This window comes from Artemia sp. Qi Xiang Cuo, chromosome 7, assembly GCF_049724085.1.
Source record: "Artemia sp. Qi Xiang Cuo chromosome 7, ASM4972408v1, whole genome shotgun sequence".
Classification (NCBI taxonomy): Eukaryota; Metazoa; Arthropoda; class Branchiopoda; order Anostraca; family Artemiidae; genus Artemia; species Artemia sp. Qi Xiang Cuo.
This window is the reverse complement of record NC_142800.1, coordinates 64,492,632-64,507,793: the sequence shown is the minus strand read 5'-3', so window position 1 is coordinate 64,507,793 and position 15,162 is coordinate 64,492,632. Positions and strand designations below refer to the sequence as shown.

Genomic DNA, 15,162 nt, shown 5'->3' with positions numbered 1-15,162 from the left:
CAAATTTAATAACATCACAACATAACTTGCATTATTGTCTAGTAGGATATATCAGCGTAAATGGCTTTTATGTTGGAAATTGAACCACATCGATAGTAACAATGTAAAAACCTGGTGGGACAAATTTTTTATATTGGCAATTTACTGAAATTTATATGAATTTAATTTTATAATTCACGTCTCCGTGGAGGATACTAGATTCGCTCTCTCTTTCTATAGTCAAGGTTGTAACAAGATATGGGCTGGAATCTCTTCAACCCTATAGAAACCAAAAGATTATGCAGATTTTCAACTTATTTATATTTGAATATTTCTCCCCCTACCCATCAATCGAAAGCATTATAGTACAACTTTTGTTAAAAAAATGGGTACTCTTGCATTATGCGGGCCTTTCTAAAAATTCAAGTTTGGTTAATTATATTTAAATAAAATAAATTTTTATTATTTTTTATTTTTTTATACACATTTTGGGGATATTTTTTGGCACTTTAGGGGGGGGGGGTTTGGTTTGGGGGGTTTGTAAAGCATAGCATATATTAGATACGTCACCTAACCTCCTAGGTACCTTCCCCCCCTAAACCCCAAAAAAAACACAGTCTAATATCGTATGCGCAATGAATACCACGCTATCATTGCCTAGTCTATAGCGGTAAACATGTCGAAAACGGGTTTTATCATTGCCTACTCTATAGTAGTTAACAACAAATACTTAGCACTGAAAAGCTGCATGCAACTAGGCGAATAACAACACTAATCATGTCTACTTTACTATAAACATAGCTTATTTAGAAACCCCTGGAAGGTGCGCCACATTTCACAATTACTGTCCCTTTTTGATATCTGCCCATAATTTCACAGTTTCTTTTTCATTTTTGAAAAGATTGAATTTTTGTTCATGTATGACTTCAATTATCCTCCATTCTCCAGGGTTACTTGTCTGACCACTAATCAAGACCGTTTGCTCAAATAGTAGTCCTACTGACATCTCCAGTCATTTTCGTCTCGTCAGATGCTAAGGATTAATAATCGGGTTTGTTAGATAAGTTATCTTTGAATATTAGAGCATGCAGCAAAACTATAGGCTACCCTGCCTTGCGGCATTCAAAATTCGTTAAGACTCATCAAGTGCCCCTCCCCACGGTAATCTTTAGTAAAAGGCGAAAGATTAACTCGATATGAGGAGAGGCCAGAGCTATGAAAATAGCTAGAGATGACTTGAGTATATAAAAATAAATCCTTATCGTTTTTTTTTTAACAAGGTTCGAAAGTAATTAGGAATTCAATGTTCAATCCAGTAAATATGGGCAAAAAAATATATGATGAGAAAACATATTCAATGAGCAGCAATTCATGGACAACTTTAATGACATGGTACAAAAACTACATCCCCAGCAAACAACATAAATATTAAGTAATCAGGCTCAAAAATAATTGTAATGTAACTGAGTGATCTATCAAGGGCTGTCGCCAAAGTCCCCCCCCCCTCTTTAAATATTCAAAGAAGCTGGGCGGTGGTTACGGAATTTTGATTTGGTTTTTTTTCCAACGCATGGGAATTTAATAAATGTGGGGGGGGGAACGATATAGTGTAAATTTTCTTAGAATAGAATGTATGAATTAATATAATTGTAATCAGTGTGATTCGATTCCTCGTTCAGTTTAATTATCCTTGATTAGTAATAACTGAGTATTTTCAAAAACAAAATTCATTCATAATATATATATCTTAATCCAAACCCACTCGTATATTTTTGGCATGATTCGTCCGTAACATTTCAAAGATGCAAATATATCAAGAAATTCATTTTTTCAAAGGGGCCCACTGAACGATTTCAAATGACCCATTAAGGCCTTAACAATATAAAATTGTGAGCTCATCCGTTCAATCGGTAAATACGTCATATTCAATAGATGCCCATAGGACAGAACTTTACAGAGCATGGACAGGGATCCGCGCGTTCACTGTCCCCCTCTACTAAAAATTACTCAGTTGAGATGCCCCCACTTAGGGTAATCATAGGAGTTAGCAAAACCCAAGTGTAACGTAAAGAACACGCCCAGGGAATCCCTCCCTCATAATCAAGACAACTTCCCAGCCAGTTAAGTATATTTCGATAGATGTCTAACATTTTACTAATATCTTTCGACATAAATCCCGTTGCTTTGAATGCCACTCAGAAGCTCCAATTTATTAGCCAGATGCAGGTTGTTGTATGCTTACCTTTGTTATGATATGCTTGTGCCGCCCGTAATGCTCTCATTGTATTGCTTGTTGTGTGCTTACGCTTGTTGTTTTGTGTTGCAGGTCGGTTGGCTTCAATAAACTGATTTAAACAAATGTCTCTCATTGAACACAACATGGTGTCAGAAAAATAGTCAAGATGGACAACTCTACGCCTTCACCTCGTTTTGACTGGGAAGCAGCCAGTCATGAGTCATGGAAAAAATTTGAACAACATATGCAGCTAATGTTCACAGGCCCTTTAAGTGGAAAAACTGAAAAGCAACAGTGTGCATATCTACTTGTGTGGCTTGGTGAAAAAGGTTGAGATTTATACAGTACTTGGACATTGCAGGCAGAAGAGACAGATAAAATTGCTTGCTACCTAGAAAAGTTCAAGGAACATATTTCACCATCTGTCAACCCAGTCTTTGCCCGGTACAAGTTTCACAAACGAGACCAAAGTGTGCATGAATCAGTGGAACAGCATATAACAGCCATACGTGTGTTGGTTAAGGACTGTGATTACCCAGTAACAACCATTAATGATATGGTGAGAGACAGAATTGTTTGTGGAATCTTATCACCAAAAATTCGGGGGAAACTTTTGTCAGAAGGTGGTAAATTAGTACTTTCAAAAGCCATAGAAATTGCTAGAGCCCATGAGACAACCCAGGCACAGCTCTCAACAATGGCAGATGTTTCAAAAAATGTGAATATCAAACAGGAGATCGATAGTCTACATAAAAGGAAGCAACACCAGTCAGCATATGCTTCACAGCCTAAGCAGTGCTACTTCTGTGGAGGGCAATATAATCCAAATCACAGGTGCCCAGCAAAAGGAAAAATTTGTTCAAGTTGTGGACGCTCAAATCACTTTGCCAGAGTTTGCAGAAGCAAACCAGTGCATGCTGTTGAAAGTGGAAATGCATCTCAGATCGACCAAGTATTCATCAATACACTCTTTGTGGCATCCGTTGGAAATATAAAAGGAAGCCAACCGACTGCAGAAATCATCGTGAACAAACAGGAATCGAAAATTAAGTTCAAAATCGATACTGGAGCAGAAGCCAATGTCATTCCAGTAGATCTGTTTCAGAAAATTGTCCCTAGACCTGAATTGAAAGAGACCAAGCAGATTCTCGTTGCATACGGAGGTACGAGAATCCCAGTAATCGGCATATGTATGCTGTCATGCACATACAACAAGGCTACCACAGGTAGATATGAATTCTTTGTTGTAAAAACCAAAGCCATGCCAATACTTGGCTATGAAGCATGCGTCGACATGGGTCTTGTGAAAGTGGCAGGAACTGTTGAGCAAAATCAGGAAACGCTGTTCATCCAGAAGGTAAAAACAGACTTTGCTGACGTCTTCACTGGCATAGGCGAACTGCAAGGTGAGTGCATCATACATCTGAAGCCAGATGCTGTGCCAACTGTACATCCAGTAAGACGTATACCATTTGCCCTTCATGACAAGCTAAAAAGAGAGTTAGAACAGCTGGAAAAACAGGGTATTATACAGAAAGTTACAACTCGTACTGAGTGGATAAACTCAATTGTCACCGTTGAAAAACAAGATGGGTCTCTGCGTTTGTGTTTAGATCCAAGGGATCTAAATAATGCTATACAACGACCCTATTACCCCATGCCAACTTTTGAAGACATAGCTGCACGGCTTCATGGTCACAACAGGTTTATTAAGCTAGATGCCAAGACTGGGTATTGGATGCTCAAACTGTCAGAACCATCGTCATTGATGACAACTTTCAATACACCGTTTGGAAGATATCGATACATGAGAATGCCTTTTGGGATTGTGTGTGCTCTGGACATATTCCAACAGAAAATGGAGGAAACGTTCAACAATCTAGAAGGTCTAGGTGTGATTGTGGATGACATAATAGAATCTGGTAAAGATGACGAGCATGATAGAAACCTTTTATGCGTGCTAGAGAGGGCCAGAAAGGAAGGAGTGAAATTCAACCCTGAGAAATGTATATTTGATGCTCACAGTATCCCTTATTTTGGCCACGTCATCACAGCTGAAGGCATAAAGCCGGATCCAAGGAAGGTTCAGGCTATAAAGGAAATGCCATGTCCTACAAGCAAGGAGGAGCTCATGACGTTTTTAGGAATGGTCAATTTCCTATCTCGTTACATTCCAAATCTCTCGACTTTGAACCACTCATTAAGAGAGTTAGGAAAGCAGGATACATTCCAGTGGACAGATGCTCACAAATCAGAGATGGAGAAGATCAAATTTTCTATTTGTCAGAACCTAGCTGCATTTGATGCTCAAAGTAAGGAAGTAGAGTTGAAAACAGATGCGTCAAAACATGGCCTCGGGGCAGAGCTTTTAACTCACGGACAGATTGTAGCATTTGCCTCAAAAGCATTGAATGAGACAGAATAGCGCTACTCACAGATCGAGAAGGAGCTGTATGCAGTCATGTTTGGCTGTCGGAAATTTCACCAATACATTTATGGCCGAAAAGTCAAGCTGTACACAGATCACAAGCCTTTGGAAACCATTCTGTCAAAGCCTTTGTCTCAGGCACCACCAAGGCTGCAAAGGATGATGCTTCAGATACAGCCGTACGATTTGGAGGTTCACTATATTAGAGGCAAAGATATCCCAGTAGCTGATGCCCTGTCAAGACTGCACACATCTGAAGAAAACGACGATTTTCAAAATGAGATTGAATTTCATGTAAACTCGTTTGTTAAGCACATGCCTGTTAGTGATACAAAAATGGAGCAAATCCGAAAAGAAAATCAGCGAGATCCAGTCATGCAAACCCTCATCAAAGTGATCCAGGAAGGGTGGCCTGTCGTCAGAAAGTCTTGTCCAAGACCTGTTATCCCATACTGGAATTTCAGAGAAGAGCTAGCGGTTGTCGATGGCATCATCTTGAAGTCTGACCGAATTGTCATTCCTTTAGCCATCCAGCCAAACATTCTCCAGCAACTGCATGCATCCCACATGGGCATGGAAAAAACCAAACAGAGAGCGCAAACTGTGGTTTTCTGGCCTGGAATGAACCATGAAATAGAAGAGTTTTTGAAGAGCTGCGAATCGTGTGGGAAATATGCACCAAACAACCCCAGAGAGTCTTTGCTTTCTACTCCACTACCCCAAGGCCCATGTGAAGCTATCGGTGTAGACCTTTGTCAATTGGAGGGCAGAAATTACCTCATTACCAGTGACTACTATAGCCGGTTCATCGAGATTGACAAGTTGAACTGCACAACTTAGTCCGAAATCATCACCAAACTCAAGTCACATTTTGCTAGATACGGCATACCGTTGAAGATTCGGTCAGACAATGGGCCACAGTTCTCATCCAGTGAGTTCCTCAGTTTTCTGCAACTGTATGACATTTAGCTCTGTACATCAAGCCCGAACTTCCCACAATCAAATGGACATATAGAATAGGCAGTAGACATTGCAAAAAGAATCATGCAGAAAGCAGTTGACTCCAATTTGGATCCGTATCTTGGTCTCCTTGAGTACAGGAGTACTTCAACCAGTGGATCTGCATCACCGGCTCAACTGCTCATGAGCAGGACTCTGAGGTCGATTCTAACAACTATCCAGCCGCGTCCCAAGGTAATACCTAGAAAAGAGATCATCAGGGTTCATGAAAGAAACCAGTGTAGGCAGAAAACCTACTATGACCGGCATGCGAAAGACTTAGCTATGCTGAGTCCAAACAAAACAGTTTGGATGAAACTGTCAAAAGAAGATAAGCATTGGAAGAAAGGGATAGTTCTGTCAATGCCAGAGCCAAGATCTTACCTAGTACAAACGGAAAATGGAAATACTTACAGACGAAATCGCGTGCATTTGAAGCCTAGATTCACTGCGCCGGGGGAAACCGAAATTAACATTCCACACGAACTTGTAGACTCAGATGAGAGCCAGTCCATTGCGCCGGGTCCATTACTTGAGGGTACTGAGTCCCCTGAAAAACTAGACGCTACCAGTCCGACTATTGCTACTCCACCAAGGTTTAGAGTTGATGAAGATGCTGATGTTGCAGCCACACCATTTGCAACTCCGAATCCGGTTCCAGTGAACAGTAATAGGAATTCTAATACGAACGGGACTGACTCTATTTGGGCCACGCGTGTCAAGATATGGAAGGCCCATAAAACCAAGACAGATTTTCGATCTGTGAATAAGTAAATGGAACTATGGTTATTTACGATAGTGATTATGATGCTTCAGAAGAGTTTTTTTTGTTTTTGTTTTGTTATTTGTTTTTTTGTATTTTGTATGTGAAGGAAGATGTTGTATGCTTAACTTTGTTATGATATGCTTGTGCCGCCTGTAATGCTCTCATTGTATTGGTTGCTGTGTGCTTACGCTTGTTGTTTTGTGTTGCAGGTCTTGTTGGCTTCAATAAACTGATTTAAACAAATGTCTCTCATTGAACACAACACAGGTTTACAAAACTTTTTCACATTAATGAATCAAGTCTCGAAATTATTTTTGAAAATAGAAATGCCCCATTTCATTTTCATTTGCAAACATCTTAATCCTTTGAATGCAAGTTTACCTATTTGAGAAAAGAAAATCAGGGGTTTCTCACTCTGTTATCAATATGACTGAAAAGTCGAAACTTTTATTTCTGAGAACCCAGTGGCCGTTCTTCTCGTTAAGAACCTAAGGGGGCTTTAGTCATTACTACTACTGCTGACAACTCACCTCAGAAACAAGCCGTCTGAGGCCAAAAACAATCACGTCAGCAATTCTGTTCGAATCTAGGTTCAATTTAAATTTCAGCATTTAATAATTGCGTACTATTTTCGAAAAAGATGCATGGGGACTTCTATCCAGGTTGGGAATTTTATATGAGTTCAATCCAGGTTGGGGATTTCAATTCATATGAGTTTTTTTTTTAACAGGATTTGAAACTAATCAGGAATAAAATGACTATTTACCAGGAATTTTGGAAAATTTTTGAAAAACATGAAACGAAAAACATATTCTTTGTTTTAATGACTCAGTATATCAAAAATTTATAAATAGCAGAAAACTCTAAATTACAGAAAACAAGACCTTTTTTCAATAAAATACAACGAAACGATATTTTATCGATCAGGTTATAAGTGTAGAGATCCTGAAGGACCCCCCCCCCACAAAAGAATATTAAACAATTTGAAAATAGGGTATTTTGATTTAGTTCAATTTCCCATTGAACATGTCGTGACAATTTCAACGTAGTACCCTTAGCCGTTCTTGAGGTATCGCTCTTTGTACGAAACTGAAAGCATGAAGTGTCTCTTGTTTAGTTTAAAATCCCACCCCCTCCCCCCCAGCCACGAACATCTTGAAGTAGAAAAAATATCTTCAAAAACATAAGATTGCATCGATTTGTAACATCAGCAAAAAATTTTATTGTCAAGGATTTTATCTTTGTTGTAACAAAAAAAAAAAAAAAAAAAAAAAAAAAAAAAAAAAAAAATAAACCCTCGAAACGATTTAACCGGCATTGATTTCACCTTTGCGCATAACCAACGGCGCTTGGAGGCGTTGAATTATATTTTTCATTATATGCTAATTAATAAGCTACATTAACCTTGTTGATTTCAATTTTTTATGTACCAAAGGAGTTGCAACATTTAGGTGATTAGTTTTGCTTACTGTTCGTCACGGTTTAACACTATCCTACGAAATTTGTTGAATAAAACCAATGATTTTGGACAGTCCAAATAAAAAAAGGATTGTTCAAAATATAGGGGAAACGTAACAAAGGAAAGATAGGAGAGGTTACAGTACCTACATATCCTGATGCCTTTGTCAAGAAATACTATTACAAAAGTCCTGTTTAGCTACATCACGCGCCAAAAAACTTTATTTATTTAATAAAGATTTCTGTCATTTATAAAATAACAATTTCTGACAGTTTGCATTTCACATATTCTTTTTCATTGGTTGAGAAAAGAATATTTTAGATCTTTTCCGTTTCTCTCTATAAGAATTCAAATTTTGGCTTTCTATTTATATGTTAGGCAAATTTTGCAACCACTTTTAGTGCCCCTGCATTATACAGGCTTCTAGGGTTAACTAATATAGAGTAGGAAATGATAAAACCCGTTTTCGACATTTTTACCGCTATATAATAGGCAATGACAGCGTGGTTTTCATTGCGCATACTATATTACAATGTGGTTTTTGGAGGTTTAGGGGGGGGCGCAAGGGACCGAGGTTAGGCGACGTATCTAATATATGCTATGCTTTACAAACCCCCAAACCAAACCCCCCACCCCCTAATGTGCAAATATATAGCCCAAATTTGTTTCTAAACTATTATATATTCATCCTTTTTTATTTTATTTCATTAGCATTAAACAAACTTGACTTTCTAGAAAGGCCCGCATAATGCAAGAGTACCCAATTTTTTAATAAAAGTTGCACTATAATGCTTTCGATTGATGGGTAGGGGGAGAAATATACAAATATAAATAAGTTGTAAATCTGCATAATCTTTTGGTTTCTATAGGGTTGACGAGATTTCAGCTCCTATCATGTTACAACCTTGACAATAGACAAATAGTGCGCAACTATTACACACAACAGAGACGGGAATTTTCAACTTAAATTCATTGACTTTTACATAAATATCACCTATACACAATTATGCCAACCTGTGATGAAAATTGTTAATTTCGATTTAGTTCAATTTCCAACGTAAAAGCCATTTACGCTGATATATCCTACTAGACAATAATGCAAGTTATGTTGTGATGTTATTAAATTTGCTCAAAAACATAAACACAAAAACTGGATTCAAGATGAGTCGAGCAAATATTACAAGAAAAATGTCCCCTTTTCCCCAACGACACCACTGGTGACGATCAATGGTGTCAATTCACGAAAATTATAGAGGCTCGGTCCTATCTCGTCCCCCCCCCAGTATATTTGTCTGATACGTTAAATCGTAGCACCATGCATTTAAACACATTTTCGATCAGTTTTTTTTAACATTTTATCCACCCCTCCTCCAAAGAGAAATTCTGGACACGGCGTCTGGACACGTTGTTTGTCCAATTTCTTGAACAAAATACAAAAAAAACCAAGCTCTTTTTCAATAATAATACCACAAAAAGACTTTCTTGAATCTGGAAGGGGGAGTAAGAACTAAATCTTGCCAAAAATACCCCCCCCCCACGGAAGAGGCTTTTCGTAACTCCTTCTAAGTTTAAACACTACAAAGTAGTTGGGTTAAGGCCTATATGATACAACCAGAGGGTAGACCAAGCTTTTAACTCTATTTAAAGTGAAACTAGGAAGGTAAAAATTACTTCAGAATTCTTCAGTTATATGATTCCCTACTTTATTTTTTATTTGTATATATACTTTCTGTTTGTCATTAACTAGATTAATTTTATAATTCCATCTTGTTACTAACAATGTAGCCTGAACACTGAATTGAAAAATAGATGGCCGTCAAGTATAATTCCAGTTTTATAGTAGAATTTGGAGTACAAACTTACTAAAGAACCCTAAGCTTTGAACCGTAGAAAAGCAATAGAAAATGAAACAAAAGTCCTATAAGATGGACTCGAGCTTGAAAGACTTAGTAGAAACAAAGTAGTACGAGGGACGTCGCATTCCAAGATGGTAGTATCTTTTGATTTTTCAATTGCAAAAGATCAATGTCTTATGGAGTAATATTCTGTATGGACTTGTGCTAGTTTTGTTCAGATTTCTTGAGCAATGCTTTGCCCTTTACTTTTTAGCCTAAATAAATTACGGGGTACTGATGCATTATGCAGGCATCGCTATATACAAAATCAAAGAAACCAGCCACAAAACCCGTCAAACTGCTATTTCATTAGCAGACAACGGGTGATTTGCTAGATAAATTGATGCCAATGCGTGATTTCTCAATATTTAAACGATTTTTTTGGGGGGGGTTTAGGAGGGAGAAAGGTACCTAGGTTAGGTTCCGTATTTAATGTATGCTATGCTTTACCCCCCACCCTTCCTAATGTGCAAATATATCTTACAAATTTGTTCATAAAATATTATATATTAATAAGATTTTATTTAATTTAATGTTATAAAAAAATCCTAAAATGGAATGTAAATAATGTTGCTGGACAAAGGAGGACTGAAGGTTCTAAGATAATGGGGACTCAAGAGCGCCTAGGACTTGGTTCGCTATTGCACCGAGCCAAGAGTGCCTTGGAGCATTCCTTACCCGCTTAAAATTAGCTTCCCCGGGTTTAATCTGTAAAAGATAACAACAAATACTTAGCACTGAAAAGCTGCATGCAACTAGGCGAGTAACAACACTAATCATGTCTCCAAAGGTGACGTATTTAATATATGTTATGCTTTACAAACCCCCAAACCAAACCCCCCTACCCCCCACCCCCAAATGTGCAAATATATAGCCCAAATTTTTTTCTAAACCATTATATAGTAATACTATTTTATTTTATTTCATTAGCATTAACCAAACTTGACTTTTTAGAAAGGCCCGCAAAATGCAAGAGTACCCAATTTTTTAACAAAAGTTGTACTATAATGCTATCGATTGCTGGGTAGGGGGAGAAATATTCAAATATAAGTAAGTTGAAAATCGGCATAATCTTTTGGTTTCTATAGGGTTGAAGAGATTTCAGCTCCTATCATGTTAAAACCTTTACTATAGACAAATAGTACTCAATTATTACACTCCACGTACCCTGAAAGTTTCAACTTAACTTCCTTAATTTGTCCATAAATATCACATATACACAATTTTGACAACATTGGATGCAAATTGTGAATTTTGATTTAGTTCAATTTCCAACGTAAAAGCCATTTACGCTGATATATCCTACTAGACAATGATGCAAGTTATGTTGTGATGTTATTAAATTTGCTCAAAAACATAAACAAAAAAAAAGGATTCAAAATGAACCGAGCAAATATTACAAGAAAAATGTCCCCTCTTCCCCAACGACACCACTGGTGACGATCAATGGTGTCACTTCACGAAAATTATAGAGGCTAGGTAATATTTAGTCCCCCCCCCCCCAATATTTTTGTCTCATACGTTAAAACGAAACGCAATGCATTTAAACAAATTTTTGATGAGTTTTTTTTAACCATTTTATACACCACTCCTCCAAAGATAAATTTTGGGCACGGCCCTAGGGATGGGAAGAGTATTCTTTATAATCCAGGGAGGGAAAGTTAAACTACTAGACAAAGGAGGAATGAAGGTCCTAAGAGAATGGGGACTCAAGAGTGCCTAGGACTTGGTTCGTTATTGCACCGAGCCAAGAGTGCCTTGGAGCATTCCTTACCCGCTTAAAATTAGCTTCCTCGGGTGTAATCTGTAAAAGATAACAACAAATACTTAGCACTAAAAAGCTGCATGCATCTAGGCGAATAACAACACTAATCATGTCTACTTCACTATAAACATAGCTTATTTAAAAACCCCTGGAAGGTGCGCCCCATTTCACAATTACTGTCCCTTTTTGCTATCTGCGCATAATTTCACAATTTGTTTTTCAGTTTTGAAAAGATTGAATTTTTGTTCATGTATGACTTCAATTATCCTCCATTCTCCAGGGTTACTTGTATGACCACTAATCAAGACCGTTTCCTCAAATAGTAGTCCTACTGACCTCTCATGTCATTTACGTCTCGTCAAACGCTAAGGGTAAGTAATCGGGCTTGTTAGATAAGTGATCTTGGAATATTAGAACATGCAGCAAGACTATAGGCTAGTCTGCCTTGCGGCATTCAAAAATGTGTTAAGACTTATCAAGTGCACCTCCCCATGGTAGCCTTTAGTAAAAGGCAAAAGATCAACTCGCCTGTAGGAGAAGCCAGAGCCCTGAAAATTGTTAAAGTTGACTTGAGTATATAAAAATAAATCCTAATCGTTTTTTTTAAAAAGGTTCGAAAGTAATAAGGAATTCAATGTTCAATCAAGTAAATATGGTCAAAAAAATCATATGATGAGAAAACATATTCAATAAGCTGCAATTCATGGGCAACTTTAATGACATGGCTAAAAAAATATATCCCCATAAAATAACATAAAACTACATTATACCGGCTCAAAAGCTAGTTTAAGTTAAAGTCGGGATCTTTAGAGGGCTATTGCCCCAGTCCCCCCCCCCTAGTCAAAGAGTACAAGTAGCGGGGCAAGAGGGAAGCCCGTGTTCGGGTGAGATTTTGACCTCGGACGTGAATATATGACATGTGGGGGGGGGGACCAAGGGTATTTCAATTTTTTAAGACTAGCCTTTGTGACTTAATATAAATTTCAGGAAATTGGTTCGATCCAAAGTTAGTTTAATAATCCGTATTTAATAATTACAGAGTCTTTTCGAAAAAAAATGCATTAAGATTCTATAGAGCATACTCCCAACTCTCTCATATGCTTGGAATTTTAGGCACGATTGTTCCGTAACATTTCAAAGATGTAAGTTTATCAAGAAATTCATTTTTTCAAAAGGGCCCAATGATCAATTTTAAATGCCCCATTAAAGTCTTAACAATATCAAATTGTGTGCTTTTCCTTACAACTGATAAATACGTGACATACAAATGAGGCCCAAAGGACAGAACTTTACAGAGCGTGGACAGGGGTCCGTGCGAACGCAGTCCCCCACTACTAACAATGATGCTGTTGAGATACCCCTATTTAGGGTAATCACGGGGGCTAGCAAAACCGAAATGCAATGTAAATGCCTCATCCTGGGAGTGCCTCTTTCGTGATCAAGGCGGCTCCCCAGCCAGTTAGGTATGTTTCGATAGAAATCTAACATTTTACTAATATCTTTCGACATAAATCCCGTTGCTTTGAATGCCACTCAGAAGCTCCAATTTATTAGCCAGATGCAGGTTTACAAAACTTTTTAAGTCTATAAATTATTTTTGAAAATAGAAATGACCCATTTCATTTTCATATGCAAACATCTTAATCCTTTGAATGCAAGTTTACCTATTTGAGAAAAGAAAATCAGGGGTTTCTCACTCTGTTATCAATATGACTGAAAAGTCGAAACTTTTATTTCTGAGAACCCAGTGGCCGTTCTTCTCGTTAACAACCAAAGGGGGCTTTAGTCATTACTACTACTACTTACAACTCACCATAGAACAAGCCCTCTGAGGCCAAAAACAATCACTTCAGCAATTCTGTTCGAATCTTGGTTCAATTTAAATTTCAGCATCTAATAATTGCATACTATTTTCTATTAAGATGCATGGGGACTTCAATCCAGGTTGGGGATTTTAATTTAATTATGGCGAGTGGTCATTGGCTTTTTCACCATTAAATTTTGTTAACAGTTTTTCGTTTTCTTTGGATCAAAATAAAAATATATATGTTCAACGGCTAGGAAACGACAGAAATGGTTTTTACAATGTAAAAAGAACTGCATAAGAAATCAGTGTTTAAGGTTCATGAGTTTTGATTTCACCTCGAGAGGGGTGCACTAATCGCAGATGTACTGCAATACCGGGCCAACGCGTGAAGGGAGCGGAGCAAGCCCCGACTGTTCAGAGTCCCAATTTAGAAAACCGGCGTTAACTGGATCTCAAATATGGAACTCTTCAAAAATTATTTGATATTTTATGGTGTTTGAACAATTATATGCAATTCTCTATCAGTGTTTATTAAAAAAATTGTATAAAATTATTGGCATAAATTATTACATTTTTAATTGAATTTTTAATAGCAAAATTTGCGCAAAAAACTCAGTTTTAGGTGTGCAAATATTTATAGAATGTTTTTTTTAAATTACAATTAACAAAAATATAACTTTGAAATAGACTTTAAACACATGAGTTGCATATACTGAAAATATAAACGCTGAAAGAAGAAATAGGAATATGGATCAAGAATCTTCCATGCTAATTAAAACAAAATTCGTCAATTGACTTTCTGTACAGCTGAAAGGAATAGATGCAAAAAGAAAAAAAAATGTTGATAAAAATGTTGAATAACCCCTAAAGGAGGGGGTATTCAAAATCACAGGGGACTTTGTTTTTACCGAGATGTAAAGTGAAAATGGTTTTAACTCCTTATTTACATATATAGCTCAATGTTTCTTTCCTTCCAATCGGGGGAAGGAGGAGTTGGCTTCCTACTAGTTTCTACGGGGATCATCCGTACTAAAAATATTTTTTTGAAGAATCCCCCTTAAATCTTTCTGTAAATGATGAACCTATAATTAGCTTTGATGTTTCATACCTCCCAATATATATTTGGAGGGGTGTATTTTTTTAATGATTCTCGTCATTCTTTAGAAATTGTTTTATAAATGCAAATTCTGGACGAATGTAATAGCTGATACACAATTAAAAGTGGCTGTGTATAATTTAATTAGATTGAGGACTTGACTATGTGCACATTACTTTACCGTTATAATGTGCTTCGTTGTCAAAGGTTTTTTCAGCTTATTGATTTTCTTTTGTCATGCAATGAATTTATGAGGTGGTCAAAAAGCGACAATATTTTAAGTCCTTCGTCCTCATGTAGAATCTTTGGTTTGTTTGGAGATAAATATTATAAAAACTTGAAATTTGTCACTGAATGTAAATAATTCGTTATAAAGTAATTTATCTTTACAATTTGTTTATAATATGCAAGTTCTAGACAAATGTCTTTTCCAGCTCAAGTTCAAGTTGTATTTTGCTGCATTCAAGTTGAAGGGGGTAATGTCTCTAATTTCGATTACTGGAATATTCTCTGGATTAAAATGAAAGGTCGATTCCTATTATTCAAGTTTTTGGGAGACTGAAAATGACATCGAAATTGAAAAATTCCACCATTTAATACCCCACTTCCATCCTAAACGACGTCAGAGGGAGGGGGGATCGGATGAAACCACACTTTTTTGCTATTGGCATACTTTTTATTTTAACGGTGCTATATTGAAACTTTACGCCCGACATTTCAAATATGAACTAA

General features: G+C 37.1%; 2 non-coding genes and 2 pseudogenes across 2 annotated transcripts; all 4 read right to left on the bottom strand.

Annotated features, from left to right (window-relative positions):
- Positions 1-1,078: 1,078 nt before the first annotated feature.
- Positions 1,079-1,195, bottom strand: LOC148950583 (U5 spliceosomal RNA; annotated as a pseudogene).
- A 749-nt stretch (positions 1,196-1,944) lies between these two features.
- On the bottom strand, positions 1,945-2,108 carry LOC148950582 (U1 spliceosomal RNA). Its single transcript, XR_016142058.1, has one exon. It is a non-coding gene; the product is annotated as a U1 spliceosomal RNA (small nuclear RNA).
- A 9,851-nt stretch (positions 2,109-11,959) lies between these two features.
- On the bottom strand, positions 11,960-12,076 carry LOC148950581 (U5 spliceosomal RNA; annotated as a pseudogene).
- Positions 12,077-12,830: 754 nt separating this feature from the next.
- On the bottom strand, positions 12,831-12,994 carry LOC148950580 (U1 spliceosomal RNA). Its single transcript, XR_016142028.1, has one exon. It is a non-coding gene; the product is annotated as a U1 spliceosomal RNA (small nuclear RNA).
- Positions 12,995-15,162: the final 2,168 nt, after the last annotated feature.